Source organism: Hipposideros armiger, unplaced genomic scaffold (assembly GCF_001890085.2).
Source record: "Hipposideros armiger isolate ML-2016 unplaced genomic scaffold, ASM189008v1 scaffold_69, whole genome shotgun sequence".
In the NCBI taxonomy this organism is placed as follows: Eukaryota; Metazoa; Chordata; class Mammalia; order Chiroptera; family Hipposideridae; genus Hipposideros; species Hipposideros armiger.
Genome location: NW_017731419.1, coordinates 109977 through 124821, shown reverse-complemented (window position 1 = coordinate 124821; position 14845 = coordinate 109977). Strand labels below are relative to the sequence as shown.

Below are 14845 nucleotides of genomic sequence, written 5' to 3'. Positions count from 1 at the left end.
AGGGGTGGGGGTGGGGGTGGGGGGGGCGGTTGGTCCCTGACGTCTCTTTCAGCTGTAACACCCCCACGGACTCCCACTGTCTGCTACTTGAGGCTAAGATGCTCTTTTCTCTTCCCACTGAAAATCCCTGAAGTGCCTTCCTTGGTGACAACATGGAGGAGGCCACTCTGACCTATTCCCCAACCCTTCTGGGCCCAGGGCTGCCTGGATATTTCTGGCTCTCCCAAAAGAAAACAAACCTTTACCCACTAATGTAAGCAGGCAAAATCTTTACCCAACAAAGCAAACAAACCTAGCTCTTCTAGGACCTACCCAGCTTTCCTAATATGGCATCAGGGATTATACCCTTGGCATCCAATCAACACAATAGTCCCACTCCCAGAAGAAGGAGGCGGGACCAACCCCAGGTGGCAGATAAAGGTCATATTCACACTGAGGTGGCTTCAAAGGTTGCACGGGGGCTCTTCAGGGGCAGGGTTGCCAGATAAAATACTGGAGGCCCAGTTTAATTTAAATTTCCCGTGAACAACGAATACTTAAAAAAAAAAAAGTGTAAGTATATCCCACAGCTCATTTGGGATATACTTATACTAAAAAATTATTCATTGTGTATCGGTGATTCAAATTGAACTGGCCTCCTGATTTTTCTTTGCTCAATCTTGCAACTTTTGGGCCTGCATGTAAATGTGGTAAACAACGGGGGCGGGGTGGGGGTGGGGGGCTCATCATTGTCTTTAAAGTCTGGGAGCACCTATCAGGGAAGGGCTTTGCGCTGACGATTCTGGATTTCAGTAAGTGATGTTATTTACATATGAAAACTCAGCCTCATTTGCACTAAAAACAACTGAAATTTAAATGGCTACTGCTGTGTAGGTATCACCATGTAAAGAGCTACCCAGGAGGCTGAAGTCAGTTTTCAGCCTTTGGGAAACATCTGACTTTCTGTTACTGAAGGAGTTTGACCCCGAGGAGTCATTTCCAAGGACAAAATCGTAGGTAAGCTTTAGATATGAAGACATTCATCCAGCACTATCTGTAATAACTGCTATCTCTATAGATAATGATAACTATATAATAATTGCTAACGTTTACATGATAGTGTTGTACTTAAGCGAATTGCTGAGTCCTCACAATAAGACTGAAAACCACAGAATAACTGTCCAGCATCAGGGGACTAGTTAAGTGAGTTGATGGCCTAATCACTAGGCAGAATATTAGGCAGTCATTAAAACTAATGATTATTAAGGCTGTTACAGCATAGAGGATACTTAAGGTATAATGATGGGGGGAAGAGCAGGATATAAAATCAAAATCTTGTTACCTATTTATAGAAAAGACACTGAAAGGAAATAAATGCTAAATGTGCCTGTCAGGTAATTTTTTTCTTCCGGAGTCTCTTGTTTCTAAAAATCCTTTAATGAGTGTATATTAATTTTATCATTAAAAAAACAAAACTAAACTAAAAAGTCATCCAGAATCTTCCCTTTCTTGCAGGTATAAAAATAATATTTAATAAGTGCCTCTTAGGTGCCAGACACAGGCCCGCAACAGAACAGATGGAATATGGAGTTGAGAAACACACAAAATCTGCCCTCCAGGGTCCTATAGCTACAAAGCTTTTATATAGCACCTGATAATTAGCCATTCTAGATTTGCCTCCTCCTGGATGCCTTCCAGGATACCCTCCTTAAGGTCCCATACAGCTCTCAATCTACTTACCTGATTTTCCCACTAGATCATAAGCTTTTTGAAGCCAAAGACTGACTTTTCTCTGACTCCCAGTGCATGGAATTGGCTTCAAGAGATAATTTGCTAAGTGAATGCTTCATATATCCTACAGACCCATGGGATAACTTGAAAGGTACCTCACCCTCCTTAGTTTATCATTTTGCTTTTCTTAGCTTTTTTCTTTGCCATTTCCGGGCCTGGCCTCGCCTCCGGAGAGCTGACAGTTGCCACATATACATATATGAGAAAGGTGAGACTTCCTTTTGCTGTGAATGTTCTTATGGCCTCACACATTTGACCACTCACGGACTTGAATTGATCCACCAGACATCTTAGACAAGTAACTGGATTGGCTTATTGCTAGACAACCCTATAAAAGCAACTTTAGACATGCTTGAATTTAATTTAGCAGTTTGTGGATAAAAACAATACTCATTTAAGTGTATAAAGAAAAAAGTGGAGCATTTATAAACAGTGTAACCATTTAGAACAGGGGTCAGCAAACCTTCTCTGGAAAGGGCCAGAAGTAAACATTTTAGCCTTTGCCTGCCATACGGTCTTTGTCACAGTGACTTAGCTCTGCCTTTGCAGGAGGAAAGCAGACATGGGCAAGACAGAAAAGAATGGGTGTGGCTGTGTGCCAGTAACGCTTGATTTGTGGATGCTGACATCTCAGTTTCATATCATTTCCACGTGACATGATTATTATTCTTTGGATTTCCCCCTGCCCTCCAAACGTTTAAAAATGAAGACCATTATTATTTTTTTTCTTTTTTAAGATTTTTTTTTTAATTGGGGAATTGGGGAAGGGGAACATTGTGTTTTTCCAGGACCTGTCAGCTCCAAGTCAAGTTGTTGTCCTGCAACCTTAGCTGTGGAGGGCGCAAGCTCAGCTCCAAGTCCAGTAGCCTCTTTCAACCTAGTTGTGGGGGGGTGGCCACAGCCCTCCATCCCATGCAGGAGTTAAACAAGCAACCTTGTTAAGAGCACGTGCTCTCACCAACTGAGCCATCCGGCCATCCGTTGGCAGCTCAGCAGCAGCTCAGCTCGGGTGCAGCTCACTGGCCCATGTGGGAATCAAACCGGCAACCCTGTTGCTCAGAGCTCACGCTCTAACCAACTGAGCCACCCAGCCAGCCCAAGAACCTTTCTTAGCTTGCAGGCTGTACAAAAATGAGTGGCAGGTAGGGTTTGGCCTGGCTGTGTAGTTGGGTGACTCCCCATTTACCGGACGGGCTTGGGGTGTCAGCCGGGAGTTCAGCTCCAGCCTCACCAGTCACTTACTGGGACCTTGGGGGAGTTTCTTTTTCTTTCTTTCTTTTTTTTTTTTTTTAAACTGAGTCATCCTGCCACCTGTTGGCAGCTCAGCAGCAGCTCAGCTCGGGCTGGGCATCGAACCATTGTTGCTCAGAGCGAGCTCTTAACCAACTGAGCCACTCTGCTGGCCCTTTGGGGGAGTTTCTTAACCTCTCAGCCTCTCTGTTTCCTCAGGTGTAAAATAGGAGGAAATAGCTGTGGCCCCAGCACAGGGTGTTATGAGGCTTGAATGGGATGCCATATGCACACTGCAGGAGCCTTATGAATGCATGCATGGTTCCAGTTGTTTTTTTCAACTGTAAAGAATATTGGGTACCTGATTATAAATGATGATGATGATAATTTTGTGACTCATTTCTTCCCATATACTGGTAAAGTGCAATAGCACTCAATCCCCATATGTATGCAATATCCTGGGGAAGACTGTTTTTATTTCTTGCATTTCTTTATGTTGAACTTAGAGGCAGAGGAATTTAAAAGTTATCCTCCCTGCCACTGCACATTGTAATCACTGGTACATGCAAAGTGCCACGCTTGTTTATTTTTTGAGTCCGATTCTTTCTCCACACCCCTTCTTGCCCCCAAGAATTCTGATCTACTGGTCTGGGGTGGGGTGTACAGAGCCGTTATTTGTTTTCAAAAGCTCTTCAGTGATTGTAATGTGCAGCCAGGGAACCACTGATCTAGTGCGTTATTATAGTTTCTAGAGTCTTGCGGCTCAGGGTGGCCTGTCGACTGGCAGCATCGGCATTGCCTGCTGGAAACGCAGGGTCTCAGGCACTCCCTGCCCCAGGCCCAACGAATCAGAACATATACTTTAAGAGAGCTCAGGTGACATGTGGGTTGCTTCTTTTCTGCTTGAAAGTAGTGTTTGAGGGGGTGTCCGGTTAGCTCAGTTGGCTAGAGTATGGTGCTGATAACACCAAGGTTGCCGGTTCAATCCCCACATGGGCCTGTGAGCTGTGCCCTCCTTAAAAGAGTCAACTATGGGGCCGGCCGAGTGGCACGATGTTTAAGAACTGGCTTGGGACGCCAGAGGGCCCCGGTTCGGATCCCACATATGAGGGCCAGTGACACTGCCCTCCACAGCTAAGATGCTGAACAACAGCTCAACCTGGAGCTGGGCTGCCGTGAGTCGCCGGCGACGGCGTAGGCTGCAGCCCCTGTGGCAGTGGGTTGCCATGGGCTACCGTGTGTAGCCAGCAGCCAGCGTGAGCGGCCAGCAGCCGCAGTGAGTGGCCGTCCAGAAGCCAGCGACTGATCTGCCTCGCCCTGTAAGAGCGCAATGATGGTGCCAACTTGGACCAGTGAAGCAACGTCCTCCACAACTAGACTGAAGAACAAAACTTGACAGCGACTTGTCTGTTCCCCTTCCCCCAATTCCCCAGCACTGTTACCATCCCCCCAATTACCCAATAAAAATCTTTAAAAAAAAAAAAAAGAGTCAACTATGCATGGAAGCAATGTGTAACCAATGACCGTGGCTGTTCCACAATAAAATTTTTTAAAAAAAGAAAAAAAGAAGAAACTGGTATTTGAGATCCACTGCTGTCCATGGAACCATGTTTTAGATCCAAGGGAAGGGGGTGGGGAGTGCTGGTTAAGGATCAACCGCTTAGGCACATGTGCTGTGAGCTTGTTGTTTCTTTTCTTTTAAACCTAGGGTTCTCGTAAAGGAAGGGCCTTCTGCAGTTCTCTGTCTGGCAGAGCCCAGAGGGCAGGGCTGTGCCAGGAAAAGCAATTTAGGCCCCGAGAGGCCAGCAGGGGCCTCTTTCCCCATGACCCCAAAGGGTGGACGTCACTGGGCCTCCTGGGGCTGCCAGGGGTGGGCTGTGGATGGCATTTCTTAATATAGTTAGTCAATAGTTATGTTTTTAAGTGCCACAGAGGACTAAAGGAATGTCACTAAATGTTTGGCATGGAGGGAGCTGATGGCTCTGAGAGAGACATTTCCCAGGCCTTGGAAGGAGAACAGATATTACAGAAGTAGGCTATCATGGAGACAAATCCCCGTGCACAGGCCTGGTCACTGGTTTTACACCGCTTTGGCTTTGGGCATGAACGTAATGGTGTGAGCAAAGAGCTAGCTAGCATTGTCTAAAGAGTCCCTGGCCTTGTAGTCCTAGGAAATTGGTCTTGGTCAGGCTGCAGGCATAGCTGGCTGCTGCTGGCTTCTGCCCTCTGCCTCAGTTTATTGGCCTGTACAAAGGGCACATCGCTGCAGCTAGCTGCATTTCGAAACTTGATTGCACTGCCTTGTTTCTCTGAGCATCTCCTTTCTTCTTTCCTCTGAGGTCTCGAGAAGAGGGTTTCTGTCAATCCCTTTTTATCCCTTCCCACAGAAACAGGGAACAGTGGGAAGACCCAGCATGAGGGGTCGGGCCCCGCTCTGCCATCACCATGTGACCTTCAACTGGACATTCTCCCCCTGGGGGTCGGGTAAAATGGGGAGCACACCCCCTTGTTTGCAGGGTGGCTTAGATGTCCTTATGGCAGCGCACTGAGGAGTTCTTTGGAAACCAGCTTCAGGGGCTCAGTCACTGTGTATCCTCTAAATCAGGGGTCGGCAAACTTTTGAGATGGAAGAGCTGTCAGGGGTCAGCAAACCGCAGCTCACGAACATGTGGCTCTGAAGTAAAATTGAAAATGAAAATAAAACTATCATAGTTTCATTTATAACATTTTTAAAGGATATTATTCACATAATAGTGATTATGTAAAAATATATTTATGGCTCTCGAATAATTTTTAAATTGTTGTGAGGGACAGGATTGGCTCTTTCAGGGGTCAGCAAACTTTTGAGATGGAATGTACCTACCCAAAGAGTCGCAGTTTGCCAACCCCTGCTCTAAATGAATATCTCTTGAACTGAATCATCTCTCTCCCACTAGATCAGCAATGTCCATTTAAATCTCTCCTATCCCACTGTTTCTGGGGGGGATGACGGCCGACTTTAAAGTCTGATCAGTTAGTTTTGCAGCCTCCAAGGAAATCATGGATTCAGGCAAGATTATCAACTGGTGTTAAAACCAAAGGTCTATCAGCAAAGGAATGGACAACAGAATGATGGCACATTCGTCCAATGAAATAAGACAATAATGGGGGAAAACCTCGATACACACACTATGTTTGCATCTCACAGATAATACTGAGTGAAAGAGTTCTTATAAAATTCCATTTGTATGAAGGACAGAGACAGGCAAAGCTCACCTGCATAATGAAAGTTAGACTAGAGGCTTCCTTTGTGTGGGGGCAACTGGGAGGGGGCACGTGATGGAGGCAGCTGGGGACTGAGGAACATTCTCTGTCTTGATTAGGGCTGTGGTTATGTGGGCGGCTATACAGAGGGTGCCAAAAAAATGTATACACATTTTAAGAAAGGAAAAAAAAACTATTAAAATTGTAATATTCAATAGATACCGATAACCAAAGATGAATACAAGTCACATTCGACGTCTGCAATTACAAGAGGTGCTCAAAGTGGTTACCATCAGCGTCATTTTAATACAGTTTTTTTCCTTTCTTAAAATGTGTATACGTTTTTTTGGCCCCCTCAGTATATGTAAAAATGTTAGCCCAACCAGACCTTATGTGCTTTCTGGTATACATAATACCATCTGTAACACACTTTAGCTCGAAGCTTTTAACCTGAATCTAATCAAGACTTTGGCTCTAACTTCCTATTTCCAGGAAATGTAGGGGTAGAGGAACAAGTTCAATGGCACCAGGAGGAAGCAACCAGACCGATTCAGGGGCAGGCCCTTCTGCAGGACAATCCACCCAGTCTCTTTCACAGTGGACACTGGTGGAGGTCATAAGAACTCAAGAGACATTGCAACCAAAGGCAGCACAAGACTTCTGTTTGGATCCTGGTTTGGACAAGCCACTTGTCAAGGGAAGGTTTGGAGGCAATGAGAGGTATTTAAACATGGGGCTTTAGACGACAGTAAGGAATTGTTTTGTGTATTTTAAGGTATGATAATGCTAATTTGGTTCAATTGGAAAATGTTGTTTTAAAAAGAGGTATACTGGAAAAAAAAATTCAGGTTCCTTTTCAGCTTGGTGAAGGACAAGCCAAACGCACAGGCATGCCTTTCTGTGAGTGTCCCTGGAACCAACCCTTCCAGCAGGAAATCGACGTTTACTAGACTTCTCTTGTGCGCCAGCACTTCATGTATTTTTCTCATTTCGTAATAACCAGGCGTTTTCCTTTTTTATAAGTGCTTTTAATTGAAAAAATAATATATGTTTGATGAAAAATGTTTTAATCACCTACCAAATACACAATGACATATGAGACTCCTCTCACTCCAGGGGCCTCCTTTCGCAGTTCCTCTACTCAGAGGCAAGCACTGTCAATGGTTTCTTGTGTATCTTTTTAGAAATGAGACATTCTCTATCCACACAAACATATATATGGCTATGTGGTCCCCTACTTTTTTTTTGCTCAGTGGCAGCTGTGGATGAAAAAGGGATTCTAGGGAAAGTAGCCTCACAGGGTGAGCTGATCATAAATTCCTACCTGGGAAGGTCATGGTCAGGAGTCACGTATATAACTTCTGTAGTAAAAGGTTTATCTTTTTTTTTTTTTTAAGATTTTATTGGGGAATTGGGAGAGGGGAATAGTGCTGGGGAATCGGGGGAAGGGGAACAGACAACTTGCTGTCCTTTTGTTCTTCAGTCTAGTTGTAGAGGACGTTGCTTCACTGGCCCATGTTGGTGTTATCATTGCGCTCTTCCTGGCTGAGGCAGATCGGTCGCCGGCCTCAGGACGGCTGCTCACGGGGGCTCTTGGCAGCTCACACCAGCTGCCCGCCGCTCACGCTGGCTGCTGGCCACACACGGTAGCTTATGGCAGCCCACTGCAGCCTACACTGTCGCCGGTGGACTCACGGCAGCCCAGCTCCAGGTCGAGCTGTCGTTCACCATCTTAGTTATAGAGGGCAGTGTCACTGGCCCTCATGTGGGATCCCACCGGGGCCCTGCTGCTCAGAGCTGGCGTCCCAAGCCAGCTGTTAACCAACGTGCCACTCTGCCAGCCCTAAAAGTTTTATCTTTGCTTTAAGCAAGCTCTGACCATTGCTTTTGTGTGTCTAGGCTAACACATCTTTGAACTGCTGAGTGATCCTCTTTTTCAGACCCCTCAGGGGCATAAGCACCCTCAAGGGAGCGCACGACCTTGTTAACCATCCTGTAAGCCAACCCCCACCTTGCTTCCTCCCACCTTCATTTACTCTCCTTCCCTTCCCCTCTTAATCACAAGTGCATAAAAGAAACCCAAACCCGCACACTGTCATTCTAGCGAGCATTTTTATTAGTCTGGTGAGACTTTGCTTCCAGGCGTATCCTCTGTTTGGCTTAAATACATTTTTCTAAAAATTCTCTACAGGTTAGATGTTCTTACATTGACACAACCTACCCATCCATATTGTATTACCCTTGGTTGTTTTGACTTAACATGTCTGAGGGACTCTTCCATGTTTGCTCTTACGAAGGCCACCAGTCATCTCCCTGGTTGTCAGATCCAAGGCCACCTGTCAGTTCTCCTCTTACCCCAACAGCCAATTGCTGGATTGCTTCTCTGGTGTGGCTCCCAGGGCTAGTCCTCTCCTGGTTCTCCTCCTGTCTCTTCACCTCCTTTTCTGGCCCCTCCACTCCTCCCGGACCTGTGAACATTGTCATGCCGCTGGGCCCCCACCTTGAACTCTTCTGGGTCTACATTCACACCCTTGGTGATCTCATCTAGTCTTGTGGTTTTAAGTACCATAGCTTCACTGATACCTTCCGATTTTATATCTCTACCCTGAGTCATGCCCCTGAACTCCAGAATCTTTGATCAAATTGCCTACTTGACATCTCCACTCAAGATGTCAGACAGAAGCTTCAATTCCAGTCTGTCCAAACCAGAATTGATGGCTTAAGCTTCCAAACCTTCACCTCCGGCCATCTACCCCGTTTCAATGGTTGGTAACTCTATTTTTCCAGTTGCTCAAGCTGAAAACCTCAGACACCCATGACTTCTCTCTTGCTCTCAAACCCCACATCCCACCTACCAGCAAATCTTATTGACGCTTCCTTCAAGCTATATCCAGGATCTGACTATTTCTCGCCACCTTCACTGCTGTCTGGATCGGAGCCACCATCATTGCCTGCCTAGATTATCACAACATCCTAACTAGTCTCTCTCCTCCAGCCTTGCTCCCTCGCCCCGCCTCTCCTCTACACAGCAGCAGCCATCCTGGTAAAACTAGACAAGGTCTTGTGGTCCTCCGTGAAACCCTGTCTTGCTTAGAGTAAAAGGCAACATCCTTGCAGCGGCATGATCTGGCCTTTCTCTCTTCTCCTTCCTCACTCTGCTTCAGCCACTCTGGCCTCCTGATTGTCCCTCGTCAACCGTAGGCCCGAGCCCACCCTGGCTACCTTAGGGCTTTTGCTGTCCATCTGCCCAGGAGCTCCTACCCCAGATACCTGCAGGACTTGGTTGCTCACCTTTGTTGCCTTTTTGATCAAATGTCATCTTCCAGTGGGATTTACCCTGACAACTCGATTAAGATCACCATCCATTTCCTGTCTCCCTTTGTATGCTTTCTTTTTAATTTTTTTTAAAGATTTTTATTGGGGAATTGGGGGACGGGGAACAGACAAGTTGCTCTCCTTTATTTTTAAAGATTTTTATTGGGGAATTGGGGGGATGGGAACAGTGCTGGGGAATTGGGGGAAGGGGAACAGACAAGTTGCTGTCAGTTTGTTCTTCAGTCTAGTTGTGGAGGACGTTGCTTCACTGGCCCAAGTTGGTACCGTCATTGCGCTCTTCCTTGGGCGAGGCAGATCAGTCGCCGGCTTCTGGACGGCCGCTCACTGCGGCTGCTGGCCGCTCACGCTGGCTGCTGGCTACATATGGTAGCCCATGGCAACCCACTGCCACAGGGGCTGCATCCTACGCCGACGCTGGCAACTCACGGCAGCCCAGCTCCAGGTTGAGCTGTTGTTCAGCATCTTAGCTGTGGGGGGCAGTGTCACTGGCCCTCATATGTGGGATCCGAACCGGGGCCCTCTGGCGTCCCAAGCCAGTTCTTAACCATCGCGCCACTCGGCCGGCCCTCTTTATTTTTTTGTAACATGTATCACTTCCTAATATACTATGTTATTTATTGACTTATTTTGTATGTTCTTTGTCCACCCCATGAAAATATAAGTCCACCGGGACAGAGATTTTGCAGTTTTCATCACTATGGTATCTATAATGCCTAGAACAATACCTGTCACATATTAGGCGCATAATAAATATTTAGTGAATGAATGGATATTATCCTGTTTGATTATTTTAATGGTGGCCGGGGGTCCACTGTATGGATGATGTAATAACAACAGCACAGTGGTGGCAAACAACTCATAAAGCATGTCTGATACAGTCCTTTATGAATTTAGAGCCTTCGCAAATCTATAAACCTTTACAAATTTCGTCCTTTATAAATTTACACTCATTTAAACTTCTTGACAATCTTATGAAGTAGGTTTGACAGTCATTCCCATTTCATAGATTACAAAACTGAGGTTCAGACAGATTTATTAACTCCCCCATAGTCACAGAGATAACGGGTCATGCCCACCTGGCTGCATCCTGAATTAGCACATGTAACTACTTGTGCCAAACTGTTGCAGAATAGATATACTATGATTTACTTAACCAGTCTCCTACTAATGGACACCATATTATGATTCTCAGATGAGGCAAGCAAGGCTCAGAGAGGTTAAGAAGCTCATTCAACGTTTTTTCGTTGCCTGACCACCGCCATCATGGGTCGCACGCGTGCTCCCGGGAAGGGCCTGTCCCAGTCGGCTCTGCCGTTACCGCCGCAGCGTCCCCACCTGGCTGAAGCTGACATCTGATGATGTGAAGGAGCAGGTCTACAAACTGGCTAAGAAGGGGCTGACTCCCTCACAAATCGCTGTGAGCCTGAGAGACTCGCATGGTGTTGCACAAGTACGTTTTGTGACAGGCAATAAAATCCTGAGAATTCTTAAGTCCAAAGGACTTGCACCTGATCTTCCTGAGGATCTCTACCATTTAATTAAGAGAGCTGTTGCCGTTCGAAAGCATCTTGAGAGAAACAGAAAGGATAAGGATGCTAAATTCCGTCTGATTCTGATCGAGAGCCGTATTCACCGGTTGGCTCGATATTATAAGACCAAATGAGTCCTCCCCTACAATTGGAAATACGAGTCATCCACGGCCTCTGCCCTGGTCGCATAAATTTGTCTATGTACTCAAGCAATAAAATCATTGTTTAACTAGAAAAAAAAAAAAAGAAGCTCATTCAAGGTCACACAGCTAGAATTCAAGTCCATAAGCTGAATCGGAGTTCTGAATTCTCAGTCCCTACATTGTCTGCCTCCCAAAGCCTCCTTCTCCCCCAGGAGGTTAGAAGGGCTTCCCAGGTGGCCCACTTCTGCCCCTTGGCAGCACCCTTCTTCCCCAAGACCCTCCCTCTACTGCTGCTCCTCTCTTAGCTCTGGAATCCTCTCTGAGGTGACTCCATGTCACAAACACATAATAGTTCACTTAATCCCTTAGCAGCGGTTCTCAACCTGTGGGTCGCGACCCCTTTGGGGGGCGAACGACCCTTTCACATGGGTCGCCTAAGACCATCGGAAAACAAAAAGATATTTACATTACGATTCATAACAGTAGCAAAATCACAGTTATAGAGTAGCAACAAAAATAATTTTATGGTTGGGGGTCACCACAACATGAGGAACTGTATTAAGGGGTCACGGCATTAGGAAGGTTGAGAACCGCTGCCTTAGTGGTTCGCCTGCCTCCCAGAGGGAATGTAGATGTGTCCAGGTTTCTGTTCTGGAGTTTCCCACCTTTGCACCTCTTACCTCAGAGAGGTCAGGGACCACCTGGGGGGACTTACCTGACTTTCATTTATTCAGTCGGTGTTCTTGAGCACGTCTGTACCCAGTGCACTGTTAGAGGCAGTTGGGCTTCCTCCGAATGCAGACAGAACCCAGAACGGCTGCCAGTATATTTGCTACAGTGTTTGGAGATACTGTGGACCCAACCCGGGTCTTTCTGAAGCTAAAGACCGTTCTTCCCATTACAGCAAGAGACATCTCTACTCTCCTTTGCCAACCCCACTACACCCCCATAACACTGTATGTTTTAGACCTCATCGCCAAAGCTCTGTTGCGGTTTGAAATAGTTGTGAGGCAGGGCTTACCTCGGGAGGTAAGATGGAGGACCCGAGGCTCAGGAAGTCTAAGTGGCCTGTAAGATCACACAGCAAGTCCGCATGGTCTACCTGAGAGGTGGCAATAGCGAACATGTGTGATCACTCCTTAAGTCCCAGCGCGGAGGAAGCCTCACCTAGTTGCAACTTGGAAAACCATGGGGAAGAAGGGAGGAGGGGTGTGGGGAAAGAGGTTGTGATTTGGGGCAGAAGGCATGCCCCTAAAGAATGAACTTAAGTTTGGTCAAGGAGAGTGTCACCACTAACACCATGGTTCTTTCATTTCTCCCTGCCTCAATTCAAACTATTCCCCCTTCTCAGGCCTGCGAAAATCTTCCTTCTATTCCAACGCCTGCTTAAATGTCTCCCTTCCCTGAAACTTTGAGGTCCCCCCTTCCCATTTATTCTTCATGCCCGAGCCTGGGAAAGACGTGCACTTCTCTCAGACCCTGAGTGCTTTGAAGGCAGGGTGCTTTCCTACTGCCCCAAAGGGTTTGGGCAGGGTAGATGGGTTGTGAATCAAGGGCAATGAGGCTGCCACTAACCTGCACCCCAAAAGGAAAGGGTCTCCTGAAAGTGTTCTACGTTCTTATCCTTGATGCTTCTAGTCCCGGTCGCCCCTTTATCCCCTCTGTTGAAGGGGACCCAGAGTATGAGTCAACGTCCTAAGCCCGAGAGGCCCCAGGGTGTTCATGTCCCCGCCCCAGGGACCCCTATCCTGGACCTGGGTCTGTCTCCTCGAGGGAAGAGAAATGATTTCACTGAAAGGTCGGCATCTCCCACCCTCCCCGCCCCCCCGCTGCGGTTCCTATGAATTACCTTGGGGGAGGGGCTGAATACTGCTGAGGGTACAGAAATGCTTTTGATGAATGAAACTCAGTGGCTCGATCACTCCCCAAAAAACGGCAGGAAATGCCCACACCACGACTCCTCTCACCCCTTTAAAAAGTAAAAACACTTGGCAAAGACCAGCCCCCCCCCGCCCCCCCTAAATCCAGTCCCGCGTCCACCGCCCCCAAGCTCAACAGCCTGAGCCAGGACACAAACAAGCACCAAATTACTAGGCGGGGAAGGTGCGGCGCCTTTAAGAGGCGGCGGGCAGTGCTGCCCCCTGGCGGCCGGCGAGGCCGCGCTTCCTCCGCCCCGGCGGGTCCAGCGGGCCGGCCGGCCGGGTCAGCGCGGCGGCGGCGGCGGCGGCTGGGCCGGGCTCGGCGAGTGCGCGCGGGGACGAGGACGAAGAGGAAGTGTGGGCAGCGGGTGAGGACGGCGGGGCGGGGCAGGGAGCGCGGGCGGCTGCGTGCGCCCAGCCGAAGTCCGAGAGCGCCGGGAAGGGCACGCGCCCGGCTGGGAACGGCCGTCCGCGCCGCCGGGGGCTCGGAGGGCGGGCCAGCTGGCGAGGCCGGGCGGGAGGAGGGACTTGGGAGCGGCGCGCGGACCGCGCGCGGGGGCCAATCCCTTGCCGCTGCCGCCCGAGGGCAGGTTGCTCGCCCCTGGGCGGCCGGAGGGAGGCGGGCTGGGCGTCGCCGGTGAGCTGGGGCCTCCCTTCTCTGCTCCGGGCCTGGCCCTGGTGCTGCGCTCGCGAACTTGCGCGCCGGCGAGTCCCGCGGGCGGCGGGGGCGGCCCCGGCGCAGCAGCAGCAGCCAGTGGCACGCCGCGCTGAGCACCGCTCCCCCCGCCCGGGCGTCCGCCCCGCCCTCCCCAGGCTGTCCGCCCCGCCCCGGCCCGCCCCGGCCCGCCTCTCCCGGCAGGACTGCGCGCCTGGAGCCCCGTTCCGCGTCCCCGCCGCCGGGAGGAGGTGCCCGCACGCTCGCGGCGCGCGCCGGGCAGCCAGACTCGGCCTGTGGGCGATTTCCTCCGGACCTGAGCTGCCCCCCGAGGAGGAAGATGCAGACCTTTCTGAAAGGGAAGAGAGTTGGCTACTGGCTGAGCGAGAAGAAAATCAAGAAGCTGAATTTCCAGGCCTTCGCTGAGCTGTGCAGGTAAGGAGGAGCGGGGCTCCGGCACCCGGGGACCCCCCGGCCTGAGCCTAGCTCAGCCCCAGCGGCTGGTTTGGGAGGTTAGAGCAAAACGGGAAGGAGCGGTGCGCGGGGACACTGAGTCCGAGGAGCCAGGTGGCTGTGGTGGCCGCCGGCTGTGTTCGAGGGAAGCGGTGGCCAGTATGGGCGGTGTGGCACCGGACCGGGGCTCTCAGGTGCACTGTGACCCCGCTGGGGAAACCTCTGGCCGCCCTGGACGCGGTGGAAGCGTTGCTAAAGGTGGCGGAGGGACCTGGGAAATTGGGGTATCCATGCTGTCTGCCTGTGGCTGGAGGTTACTTTTGGACTGGAGTGTTTTTCTTCCTTCGTCCCCTTCCCTTCGTGGTGGACACCAACGTTTGTATGTTTGCAGACCACCCTCTGTGTATCCTGCGTGTGCAGCTCCTGAAGCCGTCATTGCATATTACTAGGCTAAGACGATGTGAAGCGAGTAGCAATACTTGGCATGTATGTGGTGATTTGCTGTCTCATTAGAGCCTCGCACCAGCCTTGAGAATTGGCCAGGGTGGTGATTCTGGGCCACGTGTC

At 49.3% G+C, this 14845-nt stretch overlaps 1 pseudogene; it reads left to right on the top strand.

The window, feature by feature from the left end:
* Positions 1–10122: 10122 nt before the first annotated feature.
* Positions 10123–11673, top strand: LOC109382737 (40S ribosomal protein S13 pseudogene; annotated as a pseudogene).
* Positions 11674–14845: the final 3172 nt, after the last annotated feature.